Below are 25,094 nucleotides of genomic sequence, written 5' to 3' on the forward strand. Positions count from 1 at the left end.
CCTTTGGAAGATCTGCAGATTCTTGGGGAGAGCCTGCTCCCTGAGACTGCTTTAAACAGCTCTCACTTCCTAAGGAGACACAAGTTCTGAGCTTGATGGCTAGAAGCAGAAGCAAAAAAAAAACATGGCAAAGTTGTTCTCTTGGTCTGTCTTCACTGCAGAGCCAGCCTGGGCTCTCATCCATGTGTTGTCCTGAAGCCCCCTCCCATCCACACACAAACCCTCTCACCTACTGTATTAATTTAGATGGAATAAACGGGCCAAAGGTGTTAACATAACCCAATCACCGTCCAACATTAACATGTTAAAGAAAGTCTGGGTGGCATACAGAGACCTCAGCCTGCTTAGTACCGTGGCAAACACCCTATTAAACAGCCTTTTCACCTTTTATTAAAGATACAGAAAAGAAGGAGAAACAGTTAAAGCATTGGAAAGGGAAAGTAGTAAGTCAGGCTTTCATTGTAACAACAGCCCTTGTTCCCTTTTGCTGGGGTTTTTAGTTTTTAGAAGGAAAACACCCTTGTTTCACAGTTTCTTCTCTTGGATGGCATCAAAGCTGGGGATAACTGTCTGGCAGGGTGCTGCTAGAGAGGCCTTAATTAGCTCCTGCTACTCCAGACCCAATGAGAGGGATTGGATTGGGGCTGGGTAGATTGCCTGTTACATGCCTGGTAACTGACCACACCCTCCAGCCTTGTTAGCAAGAGCTATAAGGCTGGGAGGAAGTGAGAGCAAGGGGGTGGAAACCAGGAGGGGAGCCCCTGCTGGTCAGGTCTGTGACAGGCCAAGCAGTTGTAAAAAGCCTGTCTATAGCTGGAAACTGGTGGTGGGGTCTGGATCACAAATAAAGAGTACGGGTGTTGCACCACCCAGAAGTGTCCCTGAGTGTCTGAGAAGAGGGGGAGAAGGGCCTAACTGAAGGGGCATGGCATGCACCCCATTACATGTGGGGGCTTGTTCAGGATCCAAAGCCACCGCCAGGGCGTGGCTACCCGAGGATGGAGAGAACCATGCAGTGGCTAGCTAAACAGCAAGAGGAGCTGCAGAAAGCCTTGCAAGCCTTCCAGCAGTCCCATCAGGCGGAGCGGCAGGCCTTACTTGCCTGGCAGGCTGACCAACAGAAGACCCTCCAGGACTTCATCAGGGAGCAGGCCAGTGTACAGCAGCAGCTCCTGCACTGATGGGTGAGTCCCCTGGGCGGTGGGGGCAGCCACACGGCAGGACTGGGACTTTGTAAAATGGGCCCTGACGATGACCCCGACGCCTTCCTGTGTACGCTTGAGCGAGTGGCCATGGGCGCCGGATGGGAGAAGGTGACCGGGGCCCTGCGACTGGCCCACTCTCTGGCCGGCGAAGCGCAGGCTGCCTGTGCAGCCTTAACTGATGCAGAGGCCAAAGATTATGAGACGGTGAAGGCGGCCATCGTAGGCTGCCGGGGCTGTCTGCAGAAAAATACAGATGGAAGTTTTGGGTGGCCTGGTGGACAGGGGGTTTGTGGCCCCAAACTTTTGCCCAGAAGCTCATGGACTGGGCCACTCAGTGATTGAGGCTGGACACCCAGACGGTGGGAGAGATTATGGACAGGGTGATCCTGGACCAATTTGTGCAGGGACTCCCGAAAAACGTTTGAGTTTGGGTCTGGCAGCACCAGCCAAATACAGTAGAGGCTGCTGTAAAATTGACCAAGGAATACGCAGAGGCAGATGTTCCTTGAAAGGAGGGTCCTGGAATGGGGGAAGAAACCCCAAGAATCCCCCACCCCTGGGAGAAACCCGTAGAAAAGAGAGGAGGAGAACAAGGGAACCCCTAGCTGCCCGGGACTGTTGGTCTGCTGGCAATGCGGGTGGCCAGGATACAAATGCAGAGATGCCCAGGAATGGAGTGTGGGCTAGCTGAGTTTTGTGGTTGGATGAATGGTGGAGGGGGGAAGCAGGGGAGAGGACTGGCCACCATCACCGTGCAGGTGAGTAGGAAGCCCCAGAGGGGCTTAGTGGACACAGCCTAGGCCCGCTCCCGCATTCAGAGAGGCTGGTGAAGCCCCAGTGGTTTATCCCTGGGGCAAGAATGAGGCTTGAGTGCATCCACAGGGATTGGAGGCCCTGCTCCATGGCTCAGGTGCCTCTGAAGATCGGCAACAGGTGGGGGTGGCAGAGGGGTTGCTGTACCTTGTGCTATTGGGGACAGATTGGGGCCCAGTCCCACAGGGGAAAGAAGGCTGTGAGAAGGGACCTCCTGGCAAGAAGGGAGGGGAGACCCCTATGCCTGGCAGCCCCAGGGCAGGAGAGGACCCAGGTCCCCAGGAGAGAGAGACCCTAGACAACAGAGCCAAAGTGAAGGCGGGAGAGAAGTAGGGAGTGAGGGACCAAAGGAGGGTCCTGTTATAGAACCCCAGAATAAAGGGCCCAAGGCCGAGAGGAGGGAGGGCCCCAAGGAATGCCTGAAGATGGAGGCTCCAGGCAGGAAGAGCCAGACCTCTCTGGGCTAGGTAACTGCACCTGTGGCCCTGGGAAACCAGGGCGAGGTACAGACCCACCCGGCTCCCCTGCTGGCCAAAAAGGGGGAGCTGCCGGGAGGGCGACCATGAGGCTGTGACTGGTTGAGAACATGTGGGTAGCAGTAGACCTCTAGGGCAGTCTGCCCCTGACCCAGTGCACCTTTTGTGGCTGGGGGATGGACCAACCCTGTGCGGAGGACCCCAGGGACCACCCAGTGGGCAGGAGGGCCTCCCCAGAGCAGCCTCCCAGGCAGGGGGAGAAGGGGACGGACCAGGCCTGCCCTGGGAGTGACTTAAGGTGGGAGGCGTGTGGCAGGGTGCTGCTAGAGAAGCCTTAATCAGCTCCTGCCCTCTAGCCCCAATCAGGGGGTTTGGATTGGGGCTGGGTAACTAGCCTGATGCTTGCCTGGTAACTGACCACACCTGCCAGCCTCCTTAGCAGGAGCTATAAGGCTGGGAAGAAGTGAAAGCAAGGGGGGCAGAGGCCCGGCCTGGCGGAAGGTGGGAGTCTCCTAGTTTGTTGCTAGCCAGGTCTGTGACAAGCTGTTGTAAAAAGCCTGTCTATAGTTGGAAACTGGTGGTGGGGACTGGATCATAAATAAAGAGCACGGGTGTTGCACCAGCCTGAAGTATCCCTGAGTCTCTGAGAAGAGGGGGAGAAAGGCTGAACCAAAGGGGCACGGCGTGCATCCTGTTATACTGTCCTTTGGGGGAAAGAGAAAGATAGCTGAGATGGGCTAGAGCTGCTGTTGTTAAAGTCCAATTCTGTTTCACCCCAAGTGGTGGTTGGGCTTCACCTGAAGCGGGTAAAGGTGGCGATGTCGTCTGGCAGCCAGGATGGTGAAGCTTGCTCCAGTCTGTGCTTTCTGTCTCTTCTCCTCCCCCCCGCCCCAGTCTCTTTCTTTAAGGACCCACAAAGGGAGTGGCAGGTGGAACAGCCCATTGTTATTTTGTCCACCTGTTAGACATAATACACGACACACCAGTTTTGGTTCATTAACTTGGAGCTCTACATCTTTTTTTAACAAGCATAATTTTCATTTTAACAGTCCTGGGATTATTTCAGTGTGGGTTTTCTGGTTTAGACTAATCCAGTTTCTTTCTCTGGTTTTCTTGCCCCTAGTTCCCCCATCCATTTGTTGTTGTTGTGACATCTTATGAACTTTCACTCACTTCTTACAGATAAACTCATAATCAGGGTAAATTTGTAGGCCCAATTATCACAACACACTTCAGTTTGTGGGGCTTTACAGCCAGGCTAGCTGGTCTGCTTTGGGGGGGGTTAGAACAGAGAAATGTTGTGTACCAGATCCACCACTCTTACTTCAGTTTTAAGCCGGTGTGACTCCACTGGTGTCTGGGGAGGTAGTGAAGATCAATCGAGCCCCATCCAGCTAAATTTAAACAAAGCAGGAGAGGCAGCTGTGTCACAATGAGCGGGGAGATTGCTGCACAAAACAGAACAGACCCCACTTCTGCATTAGCCACAATGAGCAATGAAAGACCCTGGGATGTCCCATGAGAGAGGTCAGTCAAGTAGCCTGAAACCTGAAAGTGGAGAAACATGGAGAAGGAAACCTGGATCTGGACATTGACCATGAAAATCTGAGCCCTGAACCCAAGCGACATAACTGAAGCCCCAAATAGCCATAACTCTGAGGAAGCAGATGCTGTCTGAAGTGGGAGCCACACAGAGTGCATCTATCAGTCTACTCCATTGGCTACCAGAGCTGTGGCCAGATAAATACTGACCACGTTAAAGATCGTTAATTCCATAGAATGATCTTCTTGTTTGCGTTTGAACCAGTGTGTCTTGCACTGCGTCCTAGAACTAGTGCTCCTTCCACCCAGCCTGGCAGGAACCCACAGAGGAACCCACAATACCTGCTGCTTCCTGGTATTAGATGCTGCTGATTCATCTGATCAGGTCAGCATGGACTTCTCCCCTTAGCCCATGGCTAGAAGGAACTGGTGCATAATTGGGATCAATGCTGTGTTGGGCCCAGTCCCAAGACTGATCTGTAAGGTTCTGAGAAATCTGGGATCCCTGGAACTGGCTCCTCCCCATCCTCACAGCCGCCTTCCCTACAGCCAGGCAGCACTAGTCCTTAAGATAGCAGACTGCCATCTGGAAGGGAGCTATTAACAAACCTCATTAGCAAAGGGGCCTGGGAGGGACTTAGACCAGTTCAGACCCCGTCCCCTGCTCTGAGCAATAAGCTGGTAATTTCTAACCATGAGAAGCTCTCAGCTCTGCTGTGCCTCAGTGCTTCCAGGAAAAGCCCTGGCTGAGCACGGCTGTCACCAAGGGGCCCTGATCCCTCAGAACAGTTCAGCTGCCCATGCAGATGGAGCAAACCTATTCTCAACACTATTGCAGGATGCCTGGCAGATGCACGTTCAGTGTGCCCAGGATGCAGAGCTGCACAGCAGGGAGGGGTGTCACAGCGCCCAGGTCTCAAACCGAGGCCTGGTCACGGGAGCAGCCCCGCTCCAACCCACCACTTGGCAGTCTGCTGGTGCTAGCGTACCCGTGAAGCCCAGCCAGTGTGAGCCTCTGTCCTGAGATCTGATGGGCAGAGTCCCAGAGCAACTGACTGTCCCTACTTCAGCAGGAGCAGGAAACTGTCCAAACAACTGGGCTGCACCCTGCTCTGGGCTGTGTGCCTTGTACCTCCTGCTACCTACTACCCGCTCCTGCTTCCCCAGCTTGGTCTCCTGGCATTCCAGCCAAGTGTGACTCCTGGCCTCTGACCTCCAGTTCATCTCCAGCCTCTGACCCAGCCTACTCCTGTCTTGTGACTGGCCTCTGGCTCTCAGGGCTGGCCTTACCATGAGGGGAACTGAGGAGGCCGCCTCAGGTGCCAGACTGTGCGGGGAGGACCACTAGGACCCAGAGTATGGACAATTGTCTGCTGCTGGTGCATCTGGATTCTCTCTGCTCGAGATGCACAGAGATGGTGGAGAGCTGTGCTGGAGGAAGGAGGGCACAAGAGACATAACAGGCAGGCAGGAGAAAAGGTGAGGGGGAATAACAGAAAGCAGCAGGAGCTGCAGGGAGAGAGAGGAAGAGGAGCCTCTTATGTACCTCTCTAGCCCCCCCAGGAGCCTGGACTGATTAACCCCAGCTCCTCAGGGAGCTGCCTATTTCCTGCTGCTTCCCTGAACCCACTTGAGGAGAACAGGCAGTCAACTGAAGTACTAGGAGCCAGTTAGACCCTTAAGACGCTGATCTCTTCCCTCACTCAGGCCCTACTGCCAGCCTGCTTATTTGTCCCCTTCAACTGAGTGTTGAGAGCCGCTATAGCTGGCCCAGAACAGCAGTCATGAGTGGAAGAAGAAAACACCCCTCTGGGGCAGCATTCAGAAAAAGAAAGAAAGCAAAGGAAGCTTTTCTATCTAATCAGGAAGGAGCTCTCCTGAGATACATAGACACAAATGTTCCTGGTGAGCATTCCAGCCCCAGTGAGGATGTGAGTGGTGAGGAGATGCCTGATCTTCCAGTAAGTCAGAGTGCAGGTGACCTGGCAGCTACTGCAGCATCCATATCTCCATCTCAAATGGATGTAACCATGCACATTCCTGAAGAAAAATGTAGATCAGAGAGTGTGGTGGAAGCGCAAGAAACAGCTGCTGCTGAGTTTAGTTCCTAAAGTCTAGATCCAGAACTGTGGACCCACTTGAGCAGTAGCCTAAGGGACTTCCTTGTACTGCATGGGCCACAGCAAGTGAAAAACTTCATGTTCCCCAAAGACAATGACAATAGAAGTTTCCATCCAACACATTATTGGTGTGAAATACCCCATGGTGACAAAGTGGAGAGGCCTGGCTTATGTACTCAAAAACCCAGAATGCTGCATACTGTTTTTGTTGCAAACTCTTCCAGACTAATGTTCCAGCCACATTGGGTTCTACAGGAACAAAGGACTGGAAAAACCTGGCTAGAAATCTGGCATGCCATGAGAAAGCATCAAATCACCAGAGAGCATTCCATAGGTGGAAAGAGCTTGAGATGAGACTAAGGTTAAAGGCCACCATAGATCGGCATCAAGAGAAGATTGCGTCAGGGTCTCTTTACTGGCAAAATGTTCTGAAAACGCTAACTGCCATTGTGAGAATGCTTGCTACCCAAAACCTAGCCCTGTGTGGCACTTCAGATCAGCTGTACATGCTAAACAATGGAAACTTCCTTAAAGCTGTGGAGCTGATGGCTGAGTTTGATGCTGTTCTCCAGGAGCATCTAAGAAGAGTCACCACCCAAGAAATGTGCACACACCACTACTTAGAAAAAACATTCAAAATGAGATCATACAGTTACTGGCAACAAAAGTCAAACAGAAGATTGTGGCAGATCTGAAGTCAGCAAGATATTACTCTGTTATTCTGGACTGCACACCTGACATCAGCCATATGGAACAAATGACTTTAATGATGCGTTTTGTAACAACAACAGAACCTAGTGAAAATGTCCCTGCAATGGTGACTGTCATAGAGCATTTTCTAGAATGTATTGACATTGATGATACTACAGGAGCTGGTATGACAAATGTGCTTCTTAAAATGCTGGAAGATACGGGAATTGTGATAGCTGACAGGAGAGGTCAGGGCTACGATAATGGTGCCAACATGAGAGGAAAGAACAGAGCAGTGCAGACACATATCCAAGAGTTAAACCCTTGAGCTTTTTTTTGTCCCATGCAGTTCTCATTCATTGAACTTGGTGGTCAGTGATGCAGCATCGGCTTCTAGAGAGGCTGCTGAATTTTTTAATGACAGGTTTCAGAGTAGCAGCTGTGTTAGTCTGTATTCGCAAAAAGAAACGGAGTACTTGTGGCACCTTAGAGACTAACAAATTTATTTGAGCATAAGCTTTCGTGAGCTACAGCTCACTTCATCGGAAGCTTATGCTCAAATGAGTTTTTTAATGTAATTCAAAGCACTGATGTATTTTTCTCTGCATCAACTCATCGATGGCAAATTTTGAAGGAACAGCGGGGAACATCCTCTCTGACACTGAAACCACTGAGTGCCATACAATGGGAAAGTCGAGTGGAGGTGATAAAGTCTATCAAACACCAAATTGGGAAGATAGATGATGCCATAGTTGCCATTATGGAGGATAATGCTATGACAGGAACTGTTCGTGGGAGAACAGTGGCAGAGGGAAATGGAATCACCAGAAACTATATAACTTCAAACTTCTGTTTGGCTTAGTGTTGTGGCATGACATACTGTTTGAAATAAATGTTGTTGTAAGCAAGAGACTCCAAGGTGTTGACCCTGATATATCTGGAGCAATAGAACAACTGGACAAATCAAAGTCATACCTACAGTCTTACCGATCAGATGAGGGATTTCAAAACATTCTGAAGAGTGCACAGAAGTTGGCAGAGGAATTTCACACTGAAGCTATTTTCCCAGCCATTCAAGAATACAGGAGTCACCAAAGAAGACATTTTGATTACGAGGCATGGGATAATCCCATAAGAGACCCCAAACAACAATTCAATGTTGAATTCTTTAACCAGCTGCTAGATTGTGCAATACAGTCAGTTGAAGAACATTTCATGCAGCTCAAGGAACACAGCAGTATATTTGGGATGTTGTATGATATTCCAAAACTCCTCACTATACCTGAAGAAGACCTACACCAGCAATGCAGGGCATTAGAGACAGTGTTGACACATGATGACATACGCAATATTGATGAGAGTGATTTAGGTGATGAACTTCCAGGATACATTTCAGCAGGATCAACTCCAAAGGCTGTTCTCAAATATATGTTCACAAATAAGATGATCACCCTCTTTCCAAATGCTTTTGTTGCACTGCGCATACTTCTAACACTTGCTGTAACAGTTGCCAGTGGAGAACGCAGCTTCTCCAAGGTAAAGTTAATAAAAATAAATCTATGCTCCACAATGACACAGGAGAGGCTGGTCGGCCTTGCAATCATCTCAATACAGCATGAGCTGGCCCAGACTGTGGACCTTCAGCAGGAAGCAGTTCAAATCTTTGCAACCAAGAAGGCATGGAAAGCACCACTTTGATTATTCAAACAGATGAAAAATGCCAGTGTTTACTATGCAGATAGAAAAATTTACATTTGCTTTTCAGGCATTTGAAAGTTAAGAAAAAAAATTTTTGAACAAGGCATTTTAAGTTGTTAGTTCTCCTTTATTGGGGTAGATAGCAGAGCAGTATCAGGAGAGGAGTAAAACAGGAAGAGGGAGGGATAGCTCAGTGGTTTTGAGCTTTGGCCTGCTAAACCCAGGGTTGTGAGTTCAATCCTTGAGGGGACCATTTAGGGATCTGGGGCACAAATTGGGGATTGATCCTGCTTTGAGCAGGGGGTTGGACTAGATCTCCTGAGGTCCCTTCCAACCCTGATATTCTATCATTCTAAGGCAGAATTGAGACTTTTCAAAGTTTTTTGGCGCAAGCGAGCAGGCATGGGGGCATCATTTGAGCTCCCCACCTCAGGTGCCAAAATGTTGTGGGCTGGCCCTGCTGGCTCTGACTACTAGGTCTGGTTGCCTGTGACCCAGCTGTGATGGGGAGGTCTGTCATGATGCTGTGCTGCTGGTCTGCACTCTGCTACGAGTGGAGAGCTCAGCCATGGCCCAGAATTCAAAACAATTGGTCGTGCAATTGACTGGACTGGCCTTGATTGAACCTGCACTATTCAAATGCCTCGGCTGCTCTGTTGCAAGAATTAAATCACTTCTTGCTGTCAACCACCCAAAAATACCTAATGAGTGGGGTGCCCTCTCCATACTAACCCTAGCTCCAAGTACCCCATGCATGCTCTGTGGGTGGCATGGTGCTGTGCTGCACTGCATGGTGCTGAGTTGCCCTGCAAGGTGCTGAGCTTGCTGTGGTGCACTGCAGGTGCTGGGTGGCCTGGTGTTCTGTTGCACTGCGTAATGCTGAGCTTGCTGCATCACACTGCGTGGCACTGCACGTGCTGGGTGGCATGGTACTGCATTTCACTATGTGTAGCTGAGCTTGCTGTTTTGCACTGTGTGCTGGGTGGCATGGCGCTGTGTCGCACTGCATGGCACTGCGTGTGCTGGGTGGCATGGCGCTGTGTCGCACTGCAGCGCCCTGTGTTGCTCATTGCTGTGCGGGATGTGTGGCATTGTGTTGCCTTTAACAGTGCTCTGCATTGGCTCCAATGCACCTCTCCCCCGTGCTGCAGGATTTTCCGAGGAGCAGGCTTATGAAGGCTCCTCTGGCTCCCCTGGAGAAGAGTGAGTGGGTAGCTCCTGCCCATTTATGTGTAAGGAAAGAAAAAAATACAGACTGGTGGTTTACTCTGGGGGGCCAGGCGCAGCTCAATCTCGTTGTGTGCTGTGAAGCCTAAAGGACACCTTGAAAAGTTCTTCTCTTCTGTCTGGGAAAAGCTGACTTTTCTCTTCAGGGGCTCCTCAAGGATTTCCTGTTGGATTTCTGACATCGAAGGGAGTGTCCTGCCCCATGTCTCCATGTCAGCCTGGCCCCACTGTGGAGCACAGCGCCCTGGGCCAGCCCCCTGGCTCAGAGCATGGCCCTGTGTGCAGGGAAGGTTTCAGAGTCCCTGGGACAGGATACAGGATAGCTTTGATGCTGCTCTGGGGAGGTTTGAAGTGACATAGCCAGCTCCAGTGTCACGACCTCACCTGCTCGATCCCTGTATTTGGGGAGATTGCTCTGGATGGCGCAGCTGAAACACAAGGGTCCAAGCGTAAACAGGTGGGGAGGATTTTTAAAGAAACCCTGCAGTGGCCTCTGCTCCCACAAGCAGCTCCATCACCCCACACAGCTGCTGAGCGAGCTCTGCAGACTCGCGTCTCCAGACTGGAGGATCCCGCTGCAACTCACCTCCGTCTTCACGGGGAGCACCCCATTACTCTAGTCACGGGGCTCAAATACCCCATTGATCAGCTCAGTGTAATCAGCTGGATAGAATCTTGTGCCCACTCAGATCTGTCACAGGCTTTGGTCCCCACTGGGGCTTCCCACGGACCAGAGCAGGGTCCCCCTTTCCTAGCACCTCCCTGCCCTGTCCATTAAGTCCTGCAGTGAGAGCCCTGCTTGGGGAGACTAGCACCCAGTGGTGCCAGGGATCAAATGGGTACCAGACGCTAACTTTGTCTGAGCCCGTCTGTCCGTCCTCTCTTGGCCAGTGGAAGGTGACAGCTGACACGGAGGTTGCTGGGCAGAGCCAGCTGAAGGGCTCCACTCCTTGATTCCCTGACTCAGCCCCTCCCCTCCCAGCTGGGGGCAGTGACTGGGGTGCCCCGGAGCTCTCACTAATGCCCAGGGCTGCTTTAACCTTATGTGGGCCTGGCACCAAACATATTTGTGGGCTCCCATGGAGGCAATGGACCATGGCACGGGGAGGTCAGTCCCCAGAGTGAGGGGCCAGCCAGGGGCAATGGGGCATGGCATGGCGGGGGCAGCCCAGTGCAAGGGAACTATTTACAAACTGTCAGTTGCCAGACGCCCAGCCCTGTGCTGCCAGCATGCCCCTTCCCCTCAGGGGTGGGCCCATGCCACGCCACCCAGCCCTCCCACCCAACACACCCCTGACTCCGTATGGCCAGAGCCCCCCTCCCCCCAGACCCACTATGGCCAGCGTCCCCCCAGTCACATCCACAAATGCACAGCGCCCTGCCCAGTACCCCCTACCCACAATCCCATCACAACTGCCCAGCACCACACACAGAACCCCCACTCCCGAGTGCCCCAACACACACATCCTCCCTGCCCCCTCACAGCCTAGCACCCCCCTAGACTACAGGAGACCCACTCCCCCAAGCCCTGCCTCCCGGCCACACTCACCAGCCCTGCTGGGAGGTGATTGTGGTGCAATCAGCCAGACCAGGGCCTGCTCCTGCAGGGCTCCCTCAAGACCTACTTGCCTGGAGGGACCCAGCCAAGCCCCCCCCCCAGTCTACCCCCCCCCAAAAAACTGGCTGAGACTGGCCAGGCTTCTGCACCAGTCCCAGGTGGCTCAGCTCCAGGGAGACAGGTGGAGCCCCACAGGTGGTGGGAAGCAGAGACTGCCCAGAACCGGAGCTGCACTGGGGTCCTGCCAGGGGGCAGAGAGGAGCACCTGGTGGGGCCAGGGGGCGGAGAGGAGCTCTTGACCGGCCGGCCGGCAGGCCAAGAGGAGCAAGTGGTGGGCAGGGAGCCAGCAGGGTCTCGGGGCGCAGGGCAAGCGGAGCACTGGCCCAGCTCCATGGCGCCACTGGTGCCATTGTAAACCCGGCACTGCTAATGCCTCATAAAACACCCAGGGAAAGCCTCTGCCAGCACTTCAAGCCTGCCAGCTCTTCAGCATCTCCTCAGCCCCCCTCCCAGGCCCCCCCATGCCGCTTTCTCCACGGGCTCCCTTTCTTTCTGGAGTGCCCGGAGGAAGTTACTCTCAGCCTGCGACCTTAGCACCTTACCCTGGATAACTAGCCAGCTGCCTGCAGACCTTGTCTGCTACCAACACTGGGGGTTTGCCTGTCATGGCTATGCTCTTGTCCGCACGGCGTCACCCCCGACGGCCAAGCCCTGCACCCACAAATCAGGAGGCGGGCTCCAATGGGTCAGATTTTGGGATGGGAGCTGTGAGGAGGGCGGGGTTTCCATTCCATCTAGTGTCTGATTGCGCCACACTTCAAGCTTTTCTCTACAGTCCAGAGAGCTAGAAATGTGCTTTTTAATGGGACTCCTTGGGGCTGTTGTTCCCCGGATGGCCACGTCCAGGTCCCTTGGCACAAGGGAGGTGCAATGCTGCTCCGGCAGAGCTATGGGCCATTGGCCCTTTGGTCCCGCCTCCTAAACTAGCCTACACCAGCCCAGTTCCTCTCCCCACATCACACTGCTGCCTCAGTGGCTCCCGCTGGCATCTCATTGTGCAGGCTTTTGTGTGACTGTGTTCTCTGCTTGTTCTGTCCCTCCTGCAGCATGCTGCTACCAAGTCTCCCATCCCAACTTCCATAAACCCCACACCTGGCATCTCTCCCCAGTGGTTCCTGCTAGCACTGTGCTCTCAGCCACACCCAGAGACCCTCCTACACCCCAGAGCACTCTGAGTGTGCAGCCTGCCCCAGCTGGTCCCACCCAGCCTCAGGCATGACACTGCTCCAGTCCCCCATTCGGGGCAGGCTGATGATTTGGCAACTTTTCATAGTTTTATTTGTCTAATTATCCACCCAGGCACAGCCAAAATCCTGGCCCTGCCCTGTTCCCCTCTGCCTCTCCCACATGGGGCAGCCCAGTGGGGCATGGGGATGCTTGCTTCTGCTCACCTTGTCAATGGCTTCATTATGTGTGGGAAAGCCCCATATTTTTGTATGTCAATTTCCCATTGGCCAATGGGTCCCGCTGGGCCACTCACTTTGATATTGTAATTTAGCAACAGGAAAATAGACAGTCAACAAGCTTCCCTTAAACTAGGGAATTATTTCTACATCATTTGGCATTTTCTACTCTGTTAATTTCCTTCTGGTCTGTCATTTTCCTCATTTGGCCAAAGACCCCCTGGCACTAGCAATGGCCCCCTTAAGGCCTGGAGCCTCTGTAGTCACCAAACAAGTCACTACTCCCTCCCTGGCTGGCTCAGCATCCCTTGGCCAAGTCTCACTTGGTCTTGGGCTCTCCTGGACCCCTTAGGGCCCCTCCTGGCTCAGTCAGCCCCCCCAGTTCCCACGACTTTCAGATCAAAGATCCCAGGGGGATCCCCAGCTATTCTCCAGAAACGGATCTCTGCACAGCACCTTCCCCTCCATTCATAGTAAATAACCACCAAAGCCATGACTCACTGGTCCATTGCAGGTGCTCAGCACCTCTCAGCATTTTATAGGTTCCAAGGCCAGAAGGGACCACTGTGATCATCTAGTAAGGTCTCCTGTATAACACCAGCCACAGGCCTGCCCCAAAGTCTGCCCTGAGGTTGGCACCCACGTGTGTGAATCAGCCAGACAGCTTGACAGTCATCTGCAAGCTTTATCAATGATGATTTTGTTTTCTTCGAGGTCATTGATAAGGATGTTAAATAGCACAGGGCCAAAAATTGATCCCACTGGAAACAGACCTGCTTGATGATGATACCAGTTACATTTTGAGAGCTATCATTTAGCCAATTTTTAATCCATTTAATGTGTGCTATGTTAATTTTATATCATTCTATTTTTTAAATCAAAATATTGTGTGGTATCAAGTCAAACATCTTACAGAAGTCTAAGTATAGTACATCAACGCTATTACCTTTATCAACCAAATCTGTAATCTCATCAAAAAAAAGCTATCGAACTAGCTTGATATGATCTATTTTCCATAAACACACGTTGATTTTCATTAATTTATATTACTCTCCTTTAGTTCTTTATTAAATTGATTTCTATAGGTCAGAGGAATCATAGAGGTCAGAACATGTAGGGATAAAGTGAGACAGGCTAAAAGTCGAGTAGAGTTGGACTTTGCAAAGGGAATTAAAACCAATTGTAAAAGGTTCTATAGCCATATAAATAAGAAGAAAACTAAGAAAGAAGAAGTGGGGCCGCTTAACACTGAGGATGGAGTGGAGGTTAAAGATAATCTAGGCATGGCCCAATATCTAAACAAATACTTTGCCTCAGTCTTTAATAAGGCTAAAGAGGATCTTGGGGATAATGGTAGCATGACAAATAGGAAGGAGGATATAGAGGTAGAAGCATATCGGAGGTAGAAGCAAAACTGAAACAGCTTAATGGGACTAAATCGGGGGGTCCAGATAATCTTCATCCAAGAATATTAAAGGAATTGGCACCTGAAATTGCAAGCCCGTTAGCAAGAATTTTTAATGAATCTGTAAACTCAGGAATAGTACCGAATGATTGGAGAATTGCTAATATAGTTCCTATTTTTAAGAAAAGGAAAAAAAGTGATCCGGGTAACTACAGGCCAGTTAGTTTGACATCTGTAGTATGCAAGGTCCTGGAAAAAATTTTGAAGGAGAAATTAGTTAAGGACATTGAAGTCAATGGTAAATGGGACAAAATACAACATGGTTTTACAAAAGGTAGATCGTGCCAAACCAACCTAATCTCCTTTTTTGAAAAAGTAACAGATCTTTTAGATAAAGGAAATGCAGTGGATCTAATTTACCTAGATTTCAGTAAGGCACTTGATACCGTGCCACATGGGGAATTATTAGTTAAATTGGAGAAGATGGGGATCAATATGAACATCAAAAGATGGATAAGGAATTGGTTAAAGGGGAGACTGCAACGGGTCCTACTGAAAGGCGAACTGTCAGGTTGGAGGGAGGTTACCAGTGGAGTTCCTTAGGGATCGGTTTTGGGACCAATCTTATTTAATCTTTTTATTACTGACCTTGGCACAAAAAGTGGGAGTGTGCTAATAAAGTTTGCAGATGATACAAAGCTGGGAGGTATTGCCAATTCGGAGAAGGATCGGGCTATTATACAGGAGGATCTGGATGACCTTGTAAACTGGAGTAATAGTAATAGGATGAAATTTAGTAGTGAGAAGTGTAAGGTTATGCATTTAGGGATTAATAACAAGAATTTTAGTTATAAATTGGGGACGCATCAATTAGAAGTAACGGAAGAGGAGAAGGACCTTGGAGTATTGGTTGATCATAGGATGACTATGAGCTGCCAATGTGATATGGCTGTGAAAAAAGCTAATGCGGTTTTGGGATGCATCAGGAGAGGCATTTCCAGTAGGGATAAGGAGGTTTTAGTACCGTTGTACAAGGCACTGGTGAGGCCTCACCTAGAATACTGTGTGCAGTTCTGGTCTCCCATGTTTAAAAAGGATGAATTCAAGCTGGAGCAGGTACAGAGAAGGGCTACTAGGATGATCCGAGGAATGGAAAACTTGTCTTATGAAAGGAGACTTAAGGAGCTTGGCTTGTTTAACCGAACTAAAAGAAGGTTGAGGGGAGATATGATTGCTCTCTATAAATATATCAGAGGGATAAATACAGGAGAGGGAGAGGAATTATTTAAGCTCAGCACCAATGTGGACACAAGAACAATTGGGTATAAATTGGCCACCAGGAAGTTTAGATTTGAAATCAGACAAAGGTTTTTAACCATCAGAGGAGTGAAGTTTTGGAATAACCTTCCAAGGGAAGCAGTGGGGGCAAAAGATCTATCTGGTTTTAAGATTCTACTCGATAAGTTTATGGAGGAGATGGTATGATGGGATAATGGGATTTTGGTAAGTAATTGAATTTTAAATATTCAGGGTAAATAGGCCAAATCTCCTGAGATGGGATATTAGATGGATGGGATCTGAGTTACTATAGAACATTCTTTCCTGGGTATCTGGCTGGTGAATCTTGCCCATATGCTCAGGGTTTAGCTGATTGGCATATTTGGGGTCGGGAAGGAATTTTCCTCCAGGGCAGATTGGAGAGGCCCTGGAGGTTTTTCGCCTTCCTCTGTAGCATGGGGCATGGTTGACTTGAGGGAGGCTTCTCTGCTCCTTGAAGTCTTTGAACCATGATTTAAGGACTTCAATAGCTCAGACATGGGTGAGGTTTTTCATAGGAGTGGGTGGGTGAGATTCTGTGGCCTGTGCTGTGCAGGAGGTCGGACTAGATGATCAGAATGGTCCCTTCTGACCTTAGTATCTATGAATCTATACCAGCCATTCCATTCTCTTCCCCAGGATCAATGACAAGCCTGTAATTACCCAGGTCATCCCATTACCCTTTTTAAAAATTGGCACAATATTAGCTTTCTTGCCGACTTCTGGAACTTTCCCAGTGCGCCAAGATGTATTGAACATTACCAGTCCAGTGAGCTCATCAGACAGCTCTTTTAAAACTCTTGGATGCAAGGTATCTGGATCTGCTGATTTTACAATGTCTAACTTTAGTAGCTGCTGTTTAACATCCTTCAGAGACACGAGTGGAATGTAAGGAGTGCTAGCATCACCATATAATGAGACTATGTCATCTGTTTTTTCCCCAAATACAGAACAGAAACACTTACTGAACACTTCTGTCTTTCCTGCATTATTATTGGTAAGTATTGAAAATTCTATACTTTCCATCTAGTAATGGACCTTAACTCTGCTTGGCCATAGATTTGTCCTTGTGTCCCTTTGCTTCCCTTATTAATGTTCTACAATTCCTATCTTCTGACTTATATTCATTACTATCAATTTCCTATTTCCTCTATTTATTGTATATTTTTATAGCTGTCGTCACCTTCCCGCTAAACCAAGGTGTTGGATTTTTTTTAACCCCCAGGGCCTTCTTCCTCAATTGTGGGATTGGGGCTTTTGGGGCATAGAGCAAGAACAAAAATAACTGTGCACTGTGCTGTTTCCTGCATCTGCAGGATGGAAAGTGCTTTGAGACATCACCAAGTGGAATCATGGCCACTTCCTCCTCCTCCTCCTCCTCCTCCTCCTCCCAGCAGCATGTCCAGCCAAAACCCCACTCCTGGAAGCTGCCCCCAAGGACCAATGTGATGGTCCCTGTGAGCCTAGATCCTGCGGGGCCCCTGTAGCATGAAGTGTGTGTGCATGGGGAGGATGGTGCAGGGGGTACAGTAGGGGTGTGGTTTCAGAGTAGCAGCCCTGTTAGTCTGTATTCGCAAAAAGAACAGGAGGACTTGTGGCACCTTGGAGACTAACAAATTTATTTGAGCATAAGCTTTCGTGAGCTACAGCTCACTTCATCGGATGCATGCCCTTGTAAGTGCAAATGAAGTAGAAGTAAGGCCAAGTGTTGAGTCTAACCCTCTGCATTCCCCAGCCCCTTCACACTCCGGCTCCCTGACGTGCGGGTGGGCAGGGTAAAAGCACTGAGGCCTGTCAGAGGAAACTTGGGCTTAAGTTGGAGGAGGCAGTTAGTTCTGTGCCCCCTTCCCCGCCTCTGAGATCTCACCATGCTGCTCAGCAAGGAAGAACTTGGTAGCCATAGAGCAGCTCTCTTGGTGATGTAAGATCAGGTCCCTCGCTGCTGTCTCTGTGGTGTAGGATTGGGCCCATCCCCACATTCTAGGCCATGTAGGTTCAGGCACCTCCCCATAGTCTGTGATGCAGGATCAGGCTCCCTCTGCAATTCAGAATCAGGCCCTTCCCTGTTGTCTTGGTGAATCAGGATCAGGCCTCTCCATGCAGGTTTTATTCATAGATTTTTAAAACCAGAATGGACCATCACCACCATTCTGTCTGATCTCCCGTATCACATTCCCCATGAGAGCTGCTGGCTGAGTCAGAGTAGATCATTTAGAAAGAGACACATCCAGTCTCAGTCCTGGGATGGAGAATCCCCCATGCCCTGAGTAAGTAGTTCCAATGTGCTCCCCTGTGCCCAGTAAGGCAGGATCAGCCCTCCCCCCAGTAATGCTGCAGTGCAGATGTCTTCCTGCTTCCCCCCACCCCAACAAGTGCTCTTGATAATGCAGGTTTGGGCCCCCCACGCCATGCAGAATCAGGCTCCCCTGCCCTCAGCAATCCCTGGGTCCTGCTGCCCTCTTCACAGGGCAGGATCACACCCTACCCCATGCTCTGCAATCAGGCCTCCACCCCATGCTCTGCTAAGACCTAGCTAATGGTTTCCATATGCTCCTTCACCTGTGTCTGTAACATAGAGTATTAGGGTTGGAAGAGACCTCAAGAGGTCATCTAGTCCAATCCCCTGCTCAAAGCAGGATCAACCCCAACTAAATCATCCCAGCCAAGGCTTTGTCAAGCCGGGCCTTAAAAACCTCTAAAGATGGAGATTCCACCACCTCCCTAGGTAACCCCTTCCAGTGCTTCACCACCCTCCTAGTGAAATAGTGTTTCCTAATATCCAGCCTAAACCTCCCCATTGCAATTTGAGACCATTGCTCCTTGTTCTGTCATCTGCCACCATTGAGAACAGTCTAGATGCATCCTCTTTGGAACCCCCTTTCAGGTAGTTGAAAGCAGCTATCAAATCCCCCCTCACTCCTGTCGGCTGCAGACTAAACAAGCCCAGTTCCCTCATTCGCTCCTTATAAATCATGTGCCCCAGCCCCCTAATCATTTTCATTGCCCACCGTTGGACTCTCTCCAATTTGTCCACATCCTTTCTGTAGGGCGGGGACCAAAACTAGACACAATACTCCAGGTGTGGCCTCACCAGTGCCAAATAGAGGGGGCCATCTGCTGTCTCTCCTCCATACTTTGGTTGTCAGCTCTCTCCTTATTCTGGGTTTATACAGTGCCTGGCACAATGGGGGCCAGGTCCACGGCAGGCTCCTATGCGCGACCACGATAATAATACAGAATCATTATAGTAATTCTTGGCTATGCAGGATCAGACCCCACACGAACTACAGCACAGGATCCCCTCCCCCACCTTCCCGCAGACCCCATCCTACTCGGCACTTGAAGGCTGCACTCCTGTGCCTCCCACCACCCCGTGCTGGCCCGGATCAAACCTTTGCCCCTCACATCCCATTGTCACCCAGTGTTAGCTCAAACCCCACCTCCCTGTTCTGCTGTCCAGGCGCATGTACCACCTCGTGACCTCCACCTGGACAGTGAGGCCAGGCTGCCACCCACACGTAGCCCTCGTGCCCGGTGTCCATGCTCCCTTCAGGGGGATTTCTTGTAGAGGGCTCAATGGTCTGTCTCCTAACGCCCTCTCCCCGTTCAGGGGCAACTGCCCTTCCCCGCTGCTTCCTCCCCTTTCTCCGCTGTGCCAATCAGCCGGCTACAAATTGCATGTTCTGAATCCCCAGTGAAATGACCACTCACAATGGCTCTTATTTAATCTGCTCCAGATTGGCAGCTCTGCCATTAGCCGGTCTGGCAGAGCAGTCACTGGAGAAGGCCTAGCAAGGGAGGAATAATAGAACGAGCCCATTGCGGAGCCGGAAAGCCCATCCACAATGTGTCATTTCCGAGCGAGCCGGGTCAGTCCCTAGTTAATCTCGCTGTCCTCTTCCACCCGCTAACAGCACCAATCACTGTGTCATAATTGCAGCTCTCGGCCTCTTAGGGACGCTCCGGAAGCTCAGCTCACGGACTAGCCACGAGCTTCCTGCAGAGAGCAGGGTGGTTCTAGAGACACCGCTCGGTGCAGGGCCATAACACGGAGCTTTCAAGGGCTAAACGCTTCATGGATCCAGCACGACTAGAGGAGATGGAGCATGGAGTGACAGTACCGCAGGCGCGCGTGCGCGCGCGCACACACACACACACACAGAGAGCCAGAGCTACTCAGACACCAACATGCCCACAGCCACAACCAACCCTTACACATACACAGGCTGGTGCACACATCCTTCAGCCCATCCCACACAACCAGACACTAATACGCCCGCACTCCTACGTACCCACCCCCACGGAATGCCAGACATGGTCTTGGAAAGGCCGCTGTTTGCAGAGACAGGAGCCCGTGGCGCCAGATGGTCTGTTCAGGGTGATGGGCCCTGGTTACCATGGGGAGGTGCAGTCTGTGAGACTAGCAGAGCTCAGTCAGCGGGGACCGTCCCACCTCCAGAGGCAAGGTGAAAGTTACATTTGGGTCTCCAGGTGCCAAAGCCCACTCCTCCCCCAGAACTGCCGGTCCCAGTAAGGCCCCCGAGCAGAGTCACACACAGAGTCAGAAGGCTCCGACTATGGTGAGCTGCCTGGCTCCTAGAGGCCTGTCCCCTGCCAATGCCCTTTGCTTGCTGAATTCAGAGAACCTAGGGGCACACTTAGACCATAGTGCAGAGAGCTCAGGCCAATTGTCAGAGACTCATTTCCATAGTCCAGGCCCTCAGGTTTCCCTGGTTCTATCACATCCACTTGCAGCTGCTGCCCCATGACTCCTTGCACAACCACAGTTGTTACGCGGAGGCAGGCATGGTTTGTCATAGAATCACAGAATCATAGAATATCAGGGTTGGAAGGGACCTCAGGAGGTCATCTAGTCCAACCCCCTGCTCAAAGCAGGATCAATCCCCAATTAAATCATCCCAGCCAGGGCTTTGTTAAGCCTGACCTTAAAAGCTCTAAGGAAGGAGATTCCACATACCTCCTTGTAAGTCATGTGCCCCAGCCCCCTAATCATTTTCGTTGTCCTCCGCTGGATTCTCTCCAATTTGTCCACATCCCTTCTTGTAATATGAGGCCCAAAACTGGACACAGTACTCCAGATGAGGCCTCACCAATGCTGAATAGAGAGGAATGATCATGTCCCTTGATCTGCTGGCAATGCTCCTACTTATACAGGCCAAAATGCCATTAGCCTTCTTGGCAACAAGGGCGCACTGTTGACTCATATCCAGCTTCTTGTCCACTGTAACCCCTAAGTCTTTTTCTGCACAACTGCTGCCTAGCCATTCGGTCCCTAGTCTGTAGCGTTGCATGGGATTCTTCAGTCCTAAGTGCAGGACCCCTGGTCACAGCTTGGAGCAGGAGCAGCTGGAAGCTCCTGGGGCCTTTCTGGGTGACTGTACAGGGCAGCGGTGACCAAGGCCAAGATTCATGGAGTCATAGATTCCAAGGCCAGAAAGGACCATTGTGATCATCCTGTCGGATCTCCTGTCTGGACACAGGCCAGAGACCTGCCCCAGAATCATTCCTGGAGCAGAACTTTCAGAAAAACAGCCCATCTTGATTTAAAAATGGTCCGTGAAGGAGAATCCACTGTGATCCTTGGTACATTGTTCCAATGGTTAATTACTCTCACTGTTAAAAATGTACACCTAGACTGTGATCGTCACCCCTTCACCTTCTCTTTGTTAAGCTAAATAGATTGAGCTCCTTGAATCTATCACTATAAGGCAGGTTTTCCAATCCTTTAATCATTCTCTTGGCTCTTCTCTGAACCCTCTCCAATTTATTAAAAAAGAAAAGGAGTACTTGTGGCACCTTAGAGACTAACAAATTTATTAGAGCATAAGCTTTCGTGAGCTACAGCTCACTTCAGTTGCATCCGATGAAGTGAGCTGTAGCTCACGAAAGCTTATGCTCTAATAAATTTGTTAGTCTCTAAGGTGCCACGAGTACTCCTTTTCTTTTTGCGAATACAGACTAACACGGCTGCTACTCTGAAATCTCCAATTTATTAACATCCTTCTTGAATCATGGGGACCAGAACTGGACACAGGATTCCAGCAGCAGTTGCACCAGTGCCAAATCCAGGGGTAAAATAAACTCTTTGTTCCACTCAAGAGTCCCACCTTTTATGCATCCCAGAATAGCATCAGCCCTTGTGGCAACATCACACTGGGAGCTCGTGTTCGGCTGATTATCCCCCACGGCTTCCGAATCTTTTTCCGAGTTGCTGCTGCCCAGGATAGAGTCACCCAGCCTATAAGTGCAGCCTGTGTTCTTTGTTCTGAGACAAAGATTAAAACACGTTTAGCCAGTTTAAAACGCATGTTGTTTGTATGCACCCAGTTTACCGAGCGATCCATCTTGCTCTGTGTGATGGGACACTCACCTCTCGGCAGTGACTGGGTGGGGGGCTGCAATCTTTTCTGCTCCTGGCGCCCCTGTAGGTTGTTAGCCTCACTAGGTGGGTCTTTAGTGGCTCAGCCTCCTGCCAAGTCACACAGTCTAAAATGGACAAACCCTTTCTGGGGTAACAAAGGTCCAACAAGGACAATGGCTGTGCCCTTGTTATTGTCTTCACCCTGTCTCTGGGCTCAGTTCTCAGCCCCTTTGGGGCTAGCTTTAAATCCTTCCTTGCCATATTATAGGGCACTACCCCCGCTAGGGGCTTTCTTCCTGGAGAGAGACTGTCTTCACTTGTTTTCACTGCCCCAGCTATCCAGCTAGGTCATCTCTCAGTCCAGTTCACCGAATGATCTGTCTGTCTTTACCAGGGTCTTTAGCCCCATCCCTGAGCCCTTTAAATTCCGCCCTTTGCTTGGTCTTCTAAACAAGCCTCACCCCCTTCTCAGAGCTTAGCCCACTTCCCCATCACCCAGGCCCACCAACTACTCCAGATTCCAGCACAGAGACCCTAAAAATAGCAGCCACATGCTGCTTCCTTTACTTGGTTGCTGCTGCTATTCCCTGGCCTCTTCACCTCTGTCCATTACCTTAGGGCTAGAGTGCTCAGCGCCTCTCACTCCCAGATTTAGCTACTGCAGTGCAGAGCAGAGCCCCCATCCTCCTGCTCTAGCCCCCAGCCAGGGACTGCCCTGCCCCGCAGCACCTTTTATCTGAGGGCCTGTCAGGCTCTGATTGGCTGTTTCCCTGAAGGACCCACCTTCTCTCCTCCTTTCCTGGGGCAGGGTGTGGTAGGACCATGAGGCCTCCAGCAGGAGGCTTCCAAGGTCCTGGTGCACCTGGTCACATTATACCAGTGACCTGTCCTCTTCGTTAGTTGCCACTCCCTCAATTTTTATGTCATCTGCAAATTTTATCAGTGATAATTTTATGTTTTCTTCCAGGTCATTGAGCAAAATGTTGAATAGCGCAGGGCCAAGCACTGATTCCCGTGGGACTCCACTGGAAACACGCCCACTTGATGATCCGCTCTTCCTCCAGCTGTGTTTCTAATAAAGACATCTATGTTCCCATGGCCTTCTTGATACACACCTCACGTGGTCCCAGCCTGCCCAGCTGGGCTGATTGAAGCCTGTGGGGAGGGGCAGGCTATTCTTACACAAGCAGAAGGTGGGCCTCTCCCAGGAAACCATGTCTGGAGCTGCAGGGCAGTGAATGAGGCTGTAGTGACTCTTCAATCCAGGAACACCTGGCCACTGATGTCCCCAGGGCTCACCCGGGTCATGAATCGATCTGGGCAGCAAACAGGTTTCCCAGCCCATGAAACTTTTCAAGATGTCACAAATGTTCCCATTTTGCACTGGGACAAAACTAAGACTCTTTGAAGTTTTTTTGCAGGGAGGAGAGGGGGTGAGACGGAGTACGAGAGCCCAGCCCCCCACAGCAAGGCCAATAGCTGCTGGTCTGAGTACTCTCCTGCAATGAAGGAGACCCAGGTTCAAGTCCCTGCTCTGCCTGAGTCTGACCAGAGACTTGACCCTGGGTCACATATGCCCTAGAGGAGTGCCCTAAACTCTGGGCTATTGGCCATTCTAAGACAGGCTGGGCTCTCTCTGGTTATGACTAGAAATTCTAACTTTAGCCTGAGAAACCTTCCTGACGAAAGCTTCATTGACTCTAGGGATGTCCCCGCAAAAAGTTTCACTTCAGATGAATCTGCATTTTGCGATGGAAAACTGTTCTGTCAAAAAATTTGCAATGGGCATGATCTGCCAGTGTTTAATAATCTTGGACCTGGTGGAGTTCTCAGCCATTCCAGCTGGGAGAGGCTGTGGGCAAGTTGGGAACTGCCTGTCAGGTATGGCAATTGCTTGCAATATCTTGGACAAGCCTTCCTATCTTTGGAGTCCATTGTTTTCAATGACGGGTTGACATACCCTTGTGGGCCAGGGACTGTATGTATCTCCCTGGGTAGCTACAGTTCCTCCAAGACTGAGAACAGTGCAGGGTTACTTGGGCAAATTCACTCAGATTGTAATACCTCCAAAGAAGTACCAACAGCTTCAGACACTCACCTCTATTGGTTCAAACTGGATTCTCCAGAGCCCAGCAGACAAAGAAAGGACTTTTGGATACATAGGTTGAGTTTATACTGACTCAGGGCCTGTTTTCTGCTCCAGCAAACAGACAGGCCCTCTGTCCAAGGGAAGCATCAATCCTTAGGGAAGGGTTGGCAGGACTGGGCTGCTGAGGCCCCATAAGATTGAAAGGGCACCTTCTGAGCCAAAGCTGTTATGAACTTGTGACCACAGAAAAAACCCTGGGGCTTGAAGGACTGTTCATTGGCCAGAACCCTTGCTGGGATTGGGGTGATCTCTGAAAAGCTTATTAGCCTGCATGTCATGTCTTTTATTGCTTTTACATGTTTTCTCTGTAATGCTTTCACCTTAGGAATACATATGCTTGCTTACATGAGCTACGTGCTAACTTAATGGTGAGCAATTACACTGTGCACTGTCTCTGAGAAGAGAACTGAAGCAGGCCTGCTGAGGCAGACTGTCTTTTGCTGGGGAGGTCATCGTATAGTCAGGGCACTGTGTAGCCTGGAAACACCCTAGTCAGGATGGGGATTGCCATGTGTCTCCACCCAAGAGAGGTGATGGCTGAAGAGCTGGGAGCCTAGGGTGGACGCTCTGGCTGCATCTTGGAGGGGAAATACAGGTACTGGGATGCTGCCCTCTTCTGGCTGAGATGATACCTTGAGTACAGGAGTCCATTGGTGGTGATGAACAGTTGTGCGTCACGTGATCTGCAGCCTTTCTCCAGGATCTCTCTTCCACCTTGTGCTATTCAGCAGAGTCCATACATAGACACCTCTGTCCCTTTGTGGATCTGGGCCAAAGTAACTTCCCAAGGTCACACAGGGCATTGAATCCAACTCTCCCAATTTGCAGGTTGCTGCCCTAACCACTGGACCGTTCTTCCTCTCTGGGGTGAGTAGCTGTGAATCCCAAGGTTATAGCCTTGTACACTGTGTAACCCACATTCTGCATGCTCTAGCCCAAGGCCAGCAGGCAGGGGGACAGCCAAAAGTGAGTCAGATTTACACTTGGCTTGTGCTGAGTTTGTTTCCCTGGATCTGGGCAGTATGCTGACAGGCAGAGCCAATCGCTTC

The 25,094-nt window shown here is 50.5% G+C and overlaps 1 long non-coding RNA gene across 1 annotated transcript; it reads left to right on the forward strand.

Annotated features, from left to right (window-relative positions):
• The first annotated feature begins 753 nt into the window (after nucleotides 1–753).
• LOC119845106 lies at nucleotides 754–24,462 on the forward strand. Its single transcript, XR_005289507.1, has 3 exons — nucleotides 754–1,184; nucleotides 16,465–16,511; nucleotides 22,864–24,462. It is a non-coding gene; the product is annotated as an uncharacterized LOC119845106 (long non-coding RNA).
• Nucleotides 24,463–25,094: the final 632 nt, after the last annotated feature.

The sequence above is a fragment of the Dermochelys coriacea genome, chromosome 18 (assembly GCF_009764565.3).
Source record: "Dermochelys coriacea isolate rDerCor1 chromosome 18, rDerCor1.pri.v4, whole genome shotgun sequence".
NCBI classification, from domain to species: domain Eukaryota; kingdom Metazoa; phylum Chordata; order Testudines; family Dermochelyidae; genus Dermochelys; species Dermochelys coriacea.